Source organism: Aulonocara sp. 'chitande type north' Nkhata Bay, linkage group LG8 (assembly GCF_057382095.1).
Source record: "Aulonocara sp. 'chitande type north' Nkhata Bay isolate Kocher_YH1m ecotype deep benthic linkage group LG8, A_spYH_male_GT1.1, whole genome shotgun sequence".
In the NCBI taxonomy this organism is placed as follows: Eukaryota; Metazoa; Chordata; class Actinopteri; order Cichliformes; family Cichlidae; genus Aulonocara; species Aulonocara sp. 'chitande type north' Nkhata Bay.
In genome coordinates, this window is record NC_141351.1 from 12,005,557 (window position 1) to 12,020,387 (window position 14,831).

The following is a 14,831-nucleotide window of genomic DNA, read 5'->3' on the forward strand; positions in this document are numbered from 1 at the left end:
TGCAGTACGGACAGGGACTAAAAAGAAAGAACATATTTCTCCTATCCTAGCTTCCCTTCTTTTGCTCCCTGTTAAAGCCAGATTCAAATGTAAAATTATTTTCCTCATATAGGTCTTGAACAATCAGGCCTCATCTTATCTTAATGAAATCATAGTGCCGTATCCTCCCAACAGAGCACATCTCAGACTGCTGTTAGGCATTGTTGGATTGTTGCAGTGGTCTCTCTGTTATTTGAGGGTCTTTAGTTTACAATATAAAGTGCCTTGAGGCAATTCCTGCTGTTATTTGACAGTACATGAAAAAAATGTAAGGTTTGAAAGTTTTTTCCTAAAGCTTTATGAATGTAAATGTCTGGACATTTAACACAAGGCATAAGGGACATTTCCTTTTATTCTTTTTAAGGTGAATTAGTGCAGCTGGGTGCTTCATTCTGGAGTGACAGGACCTGTGCACAGAAGTGCACATGTACCTCAACAGGCTTGCAGTGCCGCAATGAGCCGTGCTCCTTTTCACAGATCTGCAAGCCAGCTTCCTTCCAGTTCTCCTGTCAGACAGTGCCAAGAGGAACCTGCACCATAAGCGGTGATCCCCATTACTACACCTTTGATGACACAGTGTTTCACTTTCAAGGCACTTGCACGTATGTTCTCTCTGAGCAATGTAATAGTGGACGGCCCTACTACAGAGTAGAAGGCAAAAATGAGCACAGAGACAGTACTCAAGTCTCTTGGACACGACTGGTGAAAGTGCATGTCTACAATGACACAATTGAGCTTGTCAAAGGACGCCATGGTCAGGCTAAGGTTGGTCATTTTGATTCTGGATAAATTCTACACTTTATGACCAGATATACTTTTCTCACTTGATATATTTGCTGGTTTTTTTACAGGTTAACGGGAACTTTGCATTCACTCCATTCTCCCTTAGCAATGGCACCGTGCAGGTTTATGAGTCAGGTTTTTCTGTGTTTGTCAGCACTGACTTTGGTTTAGTGGTGTCTTATGACACAATTCATCATGTTCAGATCAGCTTGCCCTACACTTACCAGAATGGTACATGCGGTCTTTGTGGAAACTTCAATGGCATTCGTAGAGATGACTTTCAAACTCGTGACGGTGAGGTTGTGAGCTCTGATGTGGTTTTTGCTAACAGCTGGCAAGCATCTGGGGATGATGAGCCTGGCTGTGGGCCACAGTGCGGAGGTCTGGACTGTGCTGTTTGCACTGTAGAAGAGACAGCATTGTACAGCAACACTGACCACTGTGGTATCCTCAGCAGTAGTTCTGGACCTTTCACGGCTTGCCATCAGCAACTTCCTCCACAGTCCTTTGTGGACAGTTGTGTGTATGATCTGTGTGTAGGAGGAGGGTACCGACCTATTCTCTGTCAAGCCCTAAGTGTGTATGCAAGTCAGTGTCAACAAAGTGGTATTCGGCTACCAAGTTGGAGGACACCTGGCTTTTGTGGTATGTTAATCACTTTTTTTTTTTTTTTGCATTATTTCAAAATATTATTGTATTAAAATTCCACCGATGTAAATATCGATGTTGTTCTCTTATGCCTAGAAATCCCATGTCCAGCCAACAGCCACTTTGAGTCTGAAGGCACAGGATGTCCACCTACCTGTGTTAATCCCAACTCTACCCATAACTGCCCTCTACCTCCCCAGGAAAGCTGCATCTGTGATTCAGGCTACATCCTCAGTGGTGGGGTCTGCGTCCCTCATGCTGAGTGTGGCTGCAGCTTTGAGGGCCGTTACTACCGCTCTGGACAAACTGTAATACTAGACGGAGACTGTGGGAGACGTTGTAGCTGCAGTTATGGCTCCATGACTTGCCACTCTCATGGTTGTGGCCCACTTGAATCATGCAGGGTGGAGGATGGAGAAAGAGGATGCAGACCAAATAGCTATGAAACATGCTGGATCAGAGGCCCAGGGTCATATCAGACATTTGATGGACTGACATACCAATATCCTGGGGCGTGTCGATTGACACTTGCCAAAGTTATGGGACTGTCCAGTCACCCACACTTCATGGTGACAGCAGAAAAAGTGCCAAGAGGCCAGCATGGTTTTGCACGAATTCTGCATTTTGAAGCAGAGGGGATACACGTATCTATTGAGATGGCAAGGAACAGTAAAGTGAAGGTAAGTGAATGGAACACTTACTTAAAATTATGTTCTTCCTTTAATATTTATTTATGTGTACACGGACACAATACTGTTTAAGTCTTGTTAACTGCAAAAAACTGGATGATCCTGCAGGTTAACGGTCAGCTGATCAGGCTACCTTTCAGCACTACATCCAACCGAATCCAGATCTTCCACAGCAGCATTTACAGTGTCATCATTCGCACCTCCTTTGGTGTAACTGTGCAGACAGTCTGGCCTCACTTTGTCCGTGTCACTGCTCCTGGTGTCTACAATGGTTCACTGGGTGGACTCTGTGGTAATTACAATGGTCATCCACATGATGACTTCAATACACCCAACGGTGTCCTGATCAACAGTTCTCAGGACTTTGGAGACAGTTGGCGAGATGGCTCTCTGGCTGCTCACTGCGTGGAAAGCATGAACCAAAATTCTACAACTAATTACAATTCTACTGAGTACTGTGGCATTCTCAGCTCACCAGATGGGCCATTTGTACCCTGTTGGTCTGTGGTTGACCCGAGCCAGCAGGTGGATGTATGTGTGGAGATCATGGGGGGCTCTAACAATCCAGCATCAACTCTGTGTGGTGTCCTACGAGATTATGCACTAATGTGTCAACAGAAGGGTGTTGCCTTAGGACAATGGAGAAATGCAACTGGCTGTGGTAAGCATTCAACTGTTTTTGAATTAATTCTAGCCATGATCTCCAAATGTTTAAAAATGCTTTTTTATGTTAACCTGTTTGTTTTTCTCCAGCACTAACCTGCCCATCAAACAGCCATTATGAACTCTGTGGAACCTCTTGTCCTTCTGCTTGCCCCAGCCTTTCTTTCCCCTTCACCTGTGATACTGTGTGCCAGGAGGGCTGTCAGTGTAACAGTGGTTTTATCCTCAATGGTGACCAGTGCGTTCCACCAACATCTTGTGGATGCTATCATCAAGGACGCTATCACCAAGGTGGTGAGCAGTTCTGGGATGGTGAAGAATGTCAGAGCTTGTGTACCTGTAACGGCACTACAGGGAACGTCCACTGTACTCCCAACTCCTGTGGGCCCCAGGAGTCCTGCCGTGTGGTGGAGGGCGAGTTTGGCTGCCATCCCAACCTTCATGGCACCTGCTCTGCCTCTGGAGACCCTCACTACATCACCTTTGATCGTAAGGCCTATGACTTCCAAGGAACCTGCCGCTATGTTCTGGTGACCCTCTGTAATGCCACTGATGAGCTCAATCAGTTTTCCGTGGAAGCTAAGAATGAGGCATTGAATGGGCTTCCACTTTCAATAGTAGCTGAAGTTTTTGTGAATGTCTGGGGCTACGACGTGCATATGTCAAGGGACAGAAGAGGTTTGGTACAAGTAAGTAGTTAGTGATAGTTCTCATTCGATGATTGTTATGAACAATTTCAGGTGTATGAAGTAAATGGCAGCTACATATATTTTAGGGATATTTTTACTGCTGTGAATGAAAAAAATAACAATTAAAAAGTAGAAAAACTACCCACTGATTTTCTTTGCATATCTCTTCTAGGTGAATGGAGTAACTAGAAATTTACCTATTGTCTTGAATGAAGGTAATGTGTCTATCTATGCAACAGGATCTCGTATACTTGTCAGCACTAATTTTGGCTTGAGTGTTACCTATAATGGATATAGTGCAGTGTTTATCTCTGTACCACCAAATTACAGGTACAATTCCCACCCATCAAAGCTGAAGTAATTTTTGTTTGACATGCTTTAAAAAACAGGATAATCCCAGCTATATAAATAATTTATTTACTAATAATTTATCCTTATGAAACTAACACAAGGACTATTGCTAACTGTTGTCATCAACAGAGAAAAAATATGTGGACTTTGTGGAAATTTCAATGGAAATCCAAATGATGACTTTCACACACCATCTGGAACGATAGTCACATCTCCAGATGAGTTTGGGAGAGCCTGGAAGGTGCCAGGCAACTACACGTGCAATGATGGCTGTGGCTCCTCCTGTCCACAGTGTGCCAATGAACAGCCTGCTAGAGATCAGTGTGAGGTGATACAGGCAGCTGATGGGCCCTTCAGTTTCTGCCACGAAGAGGTGGACCCGGCGCCATATTTCAACGACTGCGTGTTTGATGTATGTTTGTCAGGAAATCAAGGCCACGATCTCTTGTGCAGTGCCATTGAATCATATGTCAGTGCCTGTCAGTCTGCTAATGTTCGAATCTATCCTTGGAGAGAGAACACCACCTGCAGTGAGTCAACATGTCATTATATTTTATTTATATCTAAATGTACAAGAAATTTGCTAACCACTTCAGAAATAAAAAGTCCAACAATTTTACAATACTCACTGTATCCACACTGTATTACATTAAAAGTGGTATGTCTGACTAGTGCCATTTGTCACGTTTCTCACTTATTAAGCACTGGACTGTCCAGCCAACAGCCATTATGAGCTGTGCGGTACTGACTGTGGCCACACCTGTTCCAGTCACATTGATGAAACCTGTGAGCAGTTCTGCTCTGAGGGATGTTTCTGTGATGAAGGCTTCATCAAGAGTGGGACCAGGTGTGTCCCAGTGGAAAGCTGTGGCTGCCAGTATGATGGATTCTACTATGATGTAAGACATATTAAAGTCAATAGTAAATACTCTTTGAAGTAATTCCCTTCAAATCAGCAGAATCAGCAGACTTGCCCTTCTTACATTTAGAAAGCTTCGTGAAGTGTTTTGGACTGTGACAAAGCTTAAAATTCAGAAATATATATTAAAGAAACAACAGAGTCTATTATAGCTCAGTAATAATGTGGTAATATTGAGGTAACAAGGTAGAAACAGGAAGATAAAAACAAGATATATAGCAAATAATTGCCACTTCATTTCCAGAGTAATAACCAAGTGATCTAGTGAGTACTATTACATTTAAATCTATGTAATAACAGACCATAAATTATAAGTGATAATATGGATACAAATGTATGTACATGAGCTTAAAAAACCCAATTAGTAATAGTATAGTCACATTTACTAACAATTAAACACATTTTTATATATACTAACCTCATAATAATAGGGTAACAAGATACTAATATGATTTTAAGTTTTAATGTTTTGGGATACCATTACCATATTGCCATAATGCTGGAATGAATCCTGCCTCATTCACCAACATTCTTTTTTGTTTGACAACAGTATCACCGTAAATATTATGTTTAAATCTGATATCTTACCTGGAATCAATGTTGGTTTCTGTTCAATAACCAAGAAACAAGGCTACAAAATGCAAACTGACATTACCTGGAAACATGTGGTAGTTTAGGTCTAATAACCAGGAATCAGGGCTGCAACATGGAAAAAATGTTAGTTCCATGTTAATAACCGAATAAAATCCAAACCAAATGAAAAATTTCAGGAAGCATGATGAATACCTGGAAATGTGGTAGTTTCTATGAAATAGCAAATAATAGGGGTTGCAAAATGCAAAACTACAGTTTATAGTTTCATATAACTGAAATCTTAGGATCACAAAAAAAGGTCTTCATTTGCTATCATATATTCAGCATAGCTATTATGACTGTTTTATATTACACCACTAAAAAGAAAATAATTAATATGTAGCTATACAAGCAGAATGATGCTCTAACTCTTTAAACTGCAGAATTTTGGGGGGGAAAAAATCTGTCCCTAAATAAATGAATGCATTAAAACAATCAGTTGAAGATTATACAGCTACATCAGAACAGAACAATTTCTTGAAATTGTGGCATTTAGCATCTGTCCTTTCTGTGGGAGAAAGATCAACAGATATGAGTAGTTGCTCTGTCACAATATTTAGTACATTAATAGTTGCAGTTTGCAGTGATCTAGCAATTACTGCACTAAATCACCTACAATTAATGAAAACAAAATCCTTCAAAATGGTATTTTAAGAACTGTATTTGTTGTATCAATTTGGCTATGATTTGGTGTGGTGTGGTTCACAGGCTGGCGAGTCCTTCTGGACAGATGGTTGCTCCCAGAGATGTGAATGTCACGCTCCAAATGACCTGCGATGTTCTGCCTCGTCGTGCACTCCTGAACAGCAGTGCTCCATCAGAGACGGCCAGCTGGGCTGTTACAATGCTACCACCTGCACAGTATCTTTCAAAGGTATCGTGTACATTTTCCCTGCTATGCAGATGATCTCCAGCTCTGTCAATGAAACCATGAGACTAAACTGTAGGAATGTCTTAAAGACATAAAGACATGGATGATCTTTAATTTTCTGCTTCAAATTCAGATAAAGATAAGATTATTGTACTCAGCTATAAAACTCTTACAAACATGATGTCTAACCAGATGCACACTCGGACTGGGATTACCGTGGCCTCCAGTAACACTAAGAGAAATGTTTGCATTGTTTTTGACCAGGTTGTGTCCTTCAGTGCTCATATTAAACAAATAATTAGAATGGCTTTCTTGCATTTTAATTAGAAAAATCCTATTTGAGAGTGACGCCAAAAAATTAGTTCATGCATTCATTACTTAACCCTTTAAAGCCGGTCGGAGCGGGCACGCTCTGTGTTGCATAACTATCTTTAAATCCTGGTAGCATTGCAACCACATAAGCTAGCACAATAATTTTTTTTGCATATGAAACCGGAGGAGTTGTACTTACATCTTATGCCACCAGCTTGTCCTAAGTCACAGTTTCCTTCCACATATAGCTTTGCAAAAACTGCATAAAAAGCACTTGCAGCAACAAAAACATAATATTCCAGAAACACGCTTTGCTGATTCGATCAGCTGTTTGTAACACTTCCTACATCCATCAGCGTGAACTATCGCATGTCCGCCATGTCCTGCCCAAAACCGGAAGTGATGTCATTTTCCGGAAATGTAGTTTTTTACCATCAGGGCCTTATGAGCCTATACTGGTGTTTTTAAAAGTTATGTTTGACTCTATGACTTTCTGTGTCGTTTCTGGGATGCTTAGGACTCATATTGCACTGCTGGAAATAGTTTATTTTGATGCATATGCTGTTTTTTTTGCAAATTTGCACTATAATATTTATTTTCGTTTTTCCTGCAGTATATAAAAATTGGTGTATTTCAAAAATAAAACTATAAAGACACTCAAAATAAATTTCCTGTGGTGGGAAACTATTTTGTGCAACTTTTTTGTATTTAAAGTTTTGAGGGATAAGCCTCTTAAATTTCTCTAACTAGAAATATATGTTAAAAAAACAAAAACGATTTATTTTTTGTAGTTTATTGCACTTTTTTGCAATTTATGTAATTACTATGCACTTAATGCAGACATATTATTAAAATTTGGGCTATAATGGTTGTATTGATGTATATCAAATTGAAATGCTCCCAAAAATGGCACTACAGCATGTAAAAATATAAAGTAAGCTCTGGCAGACTTGGTTCTATGGTAGGTCTTAAAGGGTTAAAGTCTGGCCTACTGTGATTCGTTATTATCCAACACGTTCTCACTCTCAAAGTGTAACATTTTATGCTAGGTGACAAATTGTCAACATATTATGTTTTTGGACACCCAACACGTTCCTAAATGACGAGATCGGAAAAATGAGGGAATATGAGAACCGTTTGGTCTCAATCTACAAATGTTTGCTCTTTTTCTCAACATCGCTTGGGAAAACACTATTTCATGCCATTAAAGTACTGGTTAAGATTAGGAATAACGTTATGGTTAGGGTTAGGAATAAGGTTAGGTTTAGGGCTGGAATACAGGGCTGGAACCTCTATTACCGCAGGACCGTCATTCCACTTGATTTCATCCATAACCCGGCGCGTACCATAAGAACGCGGAAGGTCACCTTTCGCGTTCCTCAGGAACGCCATGGGACGTGACAAAACGTCGGGATGTTACGCCTCGGGAGTGAGAACGGTCTGTATTATCAGATTTTCCCAAAAACTCACTGAAAAGCATTGAGTTGATCCAAAATGCTGCAGTACGGACAGGGACTAAAAAGAAAGAACATATTTCTCCTATCCTAGCTTCCCTTCTTTTGCTCCCTGTTAAAGCCAGATTCAAATGTAAAATTATTTTCCTCATATAGGTCTTGAACAATCAGGCCTCATCTTATCTTAATGAAATCATAGTGCCGTATCCTCCCAACAGAGCACATCTCAGACTGCTGTTAGGCATTGTTGGATTGTTGCAGTGGTCTCTCTGTTATTTGAGGGTCTTTAGTTTACAATATAAAGTGCCTTGAGGCAATTCCTGCTGTTATTTGACAGTACATGAAAAAAATGTAAGGTTTGAAAGTTTTTTCCTAAAGCTTTATGAATGTAAATGTCTGGACATTTAACACAAGGCATAAGGGACATTTCCTTTTATTCTTTTTAAGGTGAATTAGTGCAGCTGGGTGCTTCATTCTGGAGTGACAGGACCTGTGCACAGAAGTGCACATGTACCTCAACAGGCTTGCAGTGCCGCAATGAGCCGTGCTCCTTTTCACAGATCTGCAAGCCAGCTTCCTTCCAGTTCTCCTGTCAGACAGTGCCAAGAGGAACCTGCACCATAAGCGGTGATCCCCATTACTACACCTTTGATGACACAGTGTTTCACTTTCAAGGCACTTGCACGTATGTTCTCTCTGAGCAATGTAATAGTGGACGGCCCTACTACAGAGTAGAAGGCAAAAATGAGCACAGAGACAGTACTCAAGTCTCTTGGACACGACTGGTGAAAGTGCATGTCTACAATGACACAATTGAGCTTGTCAAAGGACGCCATGGTCAGGCTAAGGTTGGTCATTTTGATTCTGGATAAATTCTACACTTTATGACCAGATATACTTTTCTCACTTGATATATTTGCTGGTTTTTTTACAGGTTAACGGGAACTTTGCATTCACTCCATTCTCCCTTAGCAATGGCACCGTGCAGGTTTATGAGTCAGGTTTTTCTGTGTTTGTCAGCACTGACTTTGGTTTAGTGGTGTCTTATGACACAATTCATCATGTTCAGATCAGCTTGCCCTACACTTACCAGAATGGTACATGCGGTCTTTGTGGAAACTTCAATGGCATTCGTAGAGATGACTTTCAAACTCGTGACGGTGAGGTTGTGAGCTCTGATGTGGTTTTTGCTAACAGCTGGCAAGCATCTGGGGATGATGAGCCTGGCTGTGGGCCACAGTGCGGAGGTCTGGACTGTGCTGTTTGCACTGTAGAAGAGACAGCATTGTACAGCAACACTGACCACTGTGGTATCCTCAGCAGTAGTTCTGGACCTTTCACGGCTTGCCATCAGCAACTTCCTCCACAGTCCTTTGTGGACAGTTGTGTGTATGATCTGTGTGTAGGAGGAGGGTACCGACCTATTCTCTGTCAAGCCCTAAGTGTGTATGCAAGTCAGTGTCAACAAAGTGGTATTCGGCTACCAAGTTGGAGGACACCTGGCTTTTGTGGTATGTTAATCACTTTTTTTTTTTTTTTGCATTATTTCAAAATATTATTGTATTAAAATTCCACCGATGTAAATATCGATGTTGTTCTCTTATGCCTAGAAATCCCATGTCCAGCCAACAGCCACTTTGAGTCTGAAGGCACAGGATGTCCACCTACCTGTGTTAATCCCAACTCTACCCATAACTGCCCTCTACCTCCCCAGGAAAGCTGCATCTGTGATTCAGGCTACATCCTCAGTGGTGGGGTCTGCGTCCCTCATGCTGAGTGTGGCTGCAGCTTTGAGGGCCGTTACTACCGCTCTGGACAAACTGTAATACTAGACGGAGACTGTGGGAGACGTTGTAGCTGCAGTTATGGCTCCATGACTTGCCACTCTCATGGTTGTGGCCCACTTGAATCATGCAGGGTGGAGGATGGAGAAAGAGGATGCAGACCAAATAGCTATGAAACATGCTGGATCAGAGGCCCAGGGTCATATCAGACATTTGATGGACTGACATACCAATATCCTGGGGCGTGTCGATTGACACTTGCCAAAGTTATGGGACTGTCCAGTCACCCACACTTCATGGTGACAGCAGAAAAAGTGCCAAGAGGCCAGCATGGTTTTGCACGAATTCTGCATTTTGAAGCAGAGGGGATACACGTATCTATTGAGATGGCAAGGAACAGTAAAGTGAAGGTAAGTGAATGGAACACTTACTTAAAATTATGTTCTTCCTTTAATATTTATTTATGTGTACACGGACACAATACTGTTTAAGTCTTGTTAACTGCAAAAAACTGGATGATCCTGCAGGTTAACGGTCAGCTGATCAGGCTACCTTTCAGCACTACATCCAACCGAATCCAGATCTTCCACAGCAGCATTTACAGTGTCATCATTCGCACCTCCTTTGGTGTAACTGTGCAGACAGTCTGGCCTCACTTTGTCCGTGTCACTGCTCCTGGTGTCTACAATGGTTCACTGGGTGGACTCTGTGGTAATTACAATGGTCATCCACATGATGACTTCAATACACCCAACGGTGTCCTGATCAACAGTTCTCAGGACTTTGGAGACAGTTGGCGAGATGGCTCTCTGGCTGCTCACTGCGTGGAAAGCATGAACCAAAATTCTACAACTAATTACAATTCTACTGAGTACTGTGGCATTCTCAGCTCACCAGATGGGCCATTTGTACCCTGTTGGTCTGTGGTTGACCCGAGCCAGCAGGTGGATGTATGTGTGGAGATCATGGGGGGCTCTAACAATCCAGCATCAACTCTGTGTGGTGTCCTACGAGATTATGCACTAATGTGTCAACAGAAGGGTGTTGCCTTAGGACAATGGAGAAATGCAACTGGCTGTGGTAAGCATTCAACTGTTTTTGAATTAATTCTAGCCATGATCTCCAAATGTTTAAAAATGCTTTTTTATGTTAACCTGTTTGTTTTTCTCCAGCACTAACCTGCCCATCAAACAGCCATTATGAACTCTGTGGAACCTCTTGTCCTTCTGCTTGCCCCAGCCTTTCTTTCCCCTTCACCTGTGATACTGTGTGCCAGGAGGGCTGTCAGTGTAACAGTGGTTTTATCCTCAATGGTGACCAGTGCGTTCCACCAACATCTTGTGGATGCTATCATCAAGGACGCTATCACCAAGGTGGTGAGCAGTTCTGGGATGGTGAAGAATGTCAGAGCTTGTGTACCTGTAACGGCACTACAGGGAACGTCCACTGTACTCCCAACTCCTGTGGGCCCCAGGAGTCCTGCCGTGTGGTGGAGGGCGAGTTTGGCTGCCATCCCAACCTTCATGGCACCTGCTCTGCCTCTGGAGACCCTCACTACATCACCTTTGATCGTAAGGCCTATGACTTCCAAGGAACCTGCCGCTATGTTCTGGTGACCCTCTGTAATGCCACTGATGAGCTCAATCAGTTTTCCGTGGAAGCTAAGAATGAGGCATTGAATGGGCTTCCACTTTCAATAGTAGCTGAAGTTTTTGTGAATGTCTGGGGCTACGACGTGCATATGTCAAGGGACAGAAGAGGTTTGGTACAAGTAAGTAGTTAGTGATAGTTCTCATTCGATGATTGTTATGAACAATTTCAGGTGTATGAAGTAAATGGCAGCTACATATATTTTAGGGATATTTTTACTGCTGTGAATGAAAAAAATAACAATTAAAAAGTAGAAAAACTACCCACTGATTTTCTTTGCATATCTCTTCTAGGTGAATGGAGTAACTAGAAATTTACCTATTGTCTTGAATGAAGGTAATGTGTCTATCTATGCAACAGGATCTCGTATACTTGTCAGCACTAATTTTGGCTTGAGTGTTACCTATAATGGATATAGTGCAGTGTTTATCTCCGTACCACCAAATTACAGGTACAATTCCCACCCATCAAAGCTGAAGTAATTTTTGTTTGACATGCTTTAAAAAACAGGATAATCCCAGCTATATAAATAATTTATTTACTAATAATTTATCCTTATGAAACTAACACAAGGACTATTGCTAACTGTTGTCATCAACAGAGAAAAAATATGTGGACTTTGTGGAAATTTCAATGGAAATCCAAATGATGACTTTCACACACCATCTGGAACGATAGTCACATCTCCAGATGAGTTTGGGAGAGCCTGGAAGGTGCCAGGCAACTACACGTGCAATGATGGCTGTGGCTCCTCCTGTCCACAGTGTGCCAATGAACAGCCTGCTAGAGATCAGTGTGAGGTGATACAGGCAGCTGATGGGCCCTTCAGTTTCTGCCACGAGGAGGTGGACCCGGCGCCATATTTCAACGACTGCGTGTTTGATGTATGTTTGTCAGGAAATCAAGGCCACGATCTCTTGTGCAGTGCCATTGAATCATATGTCAGTGCCTGTCAGTCTGCTAATGTTCGAATCTATCCTTGGAGAGAGAACACCACCTGCAGTGAGTCAACATGTCATTATATTTTATTTATATCTAAATGTACAAGAAATTTGCTAACCACTTCAGAAATAAAAAGTCCAACAATTTTACAATACTCACTGTATCCACACTGTATTACATTAAAAGTGGTATGTCTGACTAGTGCCATTTGTCACGTTTCTCACTTATTAAGCACTGGACTGTCCAGCCAACAGCCATTATGAGCTGTGCGGTACTGACTGTGGCCACACCTGTTCCAGTCACATTGATGAAACCTGTGAGCAGTTCTGCTCTGAGGGATGTTTCTGTGATGAAGGCTTCATCAAGAGTGGGACCAGGTGTGTCCCAGTGGAAAGCTGTGGCTGCCAGTATGATGGATTCTACTATGATGTAAGACATATTAAAGTCAATAGTAAATACTCTTTGAAGTAATTCCCTTCAAATCAGCAGAATCAGCAGACTTGCCCTTCTTACATTTAGAAAGCTTCGTGAAGTGTTTTGGACTGTGACAAAGCTTAAAATTCAGAAATATATATTAAAGAAACAACAGAGTCTATTATAGCTCAGTAATAATGTGGTAATATTGAGGTAACAAGGTAGAAACAGGAAGATAAAAACAAGATATATAGCAAATAATTGCCACTTCATTTCCAGAGTAATAACCAAGTGATCTAGTGAGTACTATTACATTTAAATCTATGTAATAACAGACCATAAATTATAAGTGATAATATGGATACAAATGTATGTACATGAGCTTAAAAAACCCAATTAGTAATAGTATAGTCACATTTACTAACAATTAAACACATTTTTATATATACTAACCTCATAATAATAGGGTAACAAGATACTAATATGATTTTAAGTTTTAATGTTTTGGGATACCATTACCATATTGCCATAATGCTGGAATGAATCCTGCCTCATTCACCAACATTCTTTTTTGTTTGACAACAGTATCACCGTAAATATTATGTTTAAATCTGATATCTTACCTGGAATCAATGTTGGTTTCTGTTCAATAACCAAGAAACAAGGCTACAAAATGCAAATTGACGTTACCTGGAAACATGTGGTAGTTTAGGTCTAATAACCAGGAATCAGGGCTGCAACATGGAAAAAATGTTAGTTCCATGTTAATAACCGAATAAAATCCAAACCAAATGAAAAATTTCAGGAAGCATGATGAATACCTGGAAATGTGGTAGTTTCTATGAAATAGCAAATAATAGGGGTTGCAAAATGCAAAACTACAGTTTATAGTTTCATATAACTGAAATCTTAGGATCACAAAAAAAGGTCTTCATTTGCTATCATATATTCAGCATAGCTATTATGACTGTTTTATATTACACCACTAAAAAGAAAATAATTAATATGTAGCTATACAAGCAGAATGATGCTCTAACTCTTTAAACTGCAGAATTTTGGGTGGGAAAAAATCTGTCCCTAAATAAATGAATGCATTAAAACAATCAGTTGAAGATTATACAGCTACATCAGAACAGAACAATTTCTTGAAATTGTGGCATTTAGCATCTGTCCTTTCTGTGGGAGAAAGATCAACAGATATGAGTAGTTGCTCTGTCACAATATTTAGTACATTAATAGTTGCAGTTTTCAGTGATCTAGCAATTACTGCACTAAATCACCTACAATTAATGAAAACAAAATCCTTCAAAATGGTATTTTAAGAACTGTATTTGTTGTATCAATTTGGCTATGATTTGGTGTGGTTCACAGGCTGGCGAGTCCTTCTGGACAGATGGTTGCTCCCAGAGATGTGAATGTCACGCTCCAAATGACCTGCGATGTTCTGCCTCGTCGTGCACTCCTGAACAGCAGTGCTCCATCAGAGACGGCCAGCTGGGCTGTTACAATGCTACCACCTGCACAGTATCTTTCAAAGGTATCGTGTACATTTTCCCTGCTATGCAGATGATCTCCAGCTCTGTCAATGAAACCATGAGACTAAACTGTAGGAATGTCTTAAAGACATAAAGACATGGATGATCTTTAATTTTCTGCTTCAAATTCAGATAAAGATACGATTATTGTACTCAGCTATAAAACTCTTATAAACATGATGTCTAACCAGATGCACACTCGGACTGGGATTACCGTGGCCTCCAGTAACACTAAGAGAAATGTTTGCATTGTTTTTGACCAGGTTGTGTCCTTCAGTGCTAATATTAAACAAATAATTAGAATGGCTTTCTTGCATTTTAATTAGAAAAATCCTATTTGAGAGTGACGCCAAAAAATTAGTTCATGCATTCATTACTTAACCCTTTAAAGCCGGTCGGAGCGGGCACGCTCTGTGTTGCATAACTATCTTTAAATCCTGGTAGCATTGCAACCA

General features: G+C 40.9%; 1 pseudogene; it reads left to right on the forward strand.

Moving 5' to 3' along the window:
• The first annotated feature begins 348 nt into the window (after positions 1–348).
• Positions 349–14,605, forward strand: LOC147323319 (IgGFc-binding protein-like; annotated as a pseudogene).
• Positions 14,606–14,831: the final 226 nt, after the last annotated feature.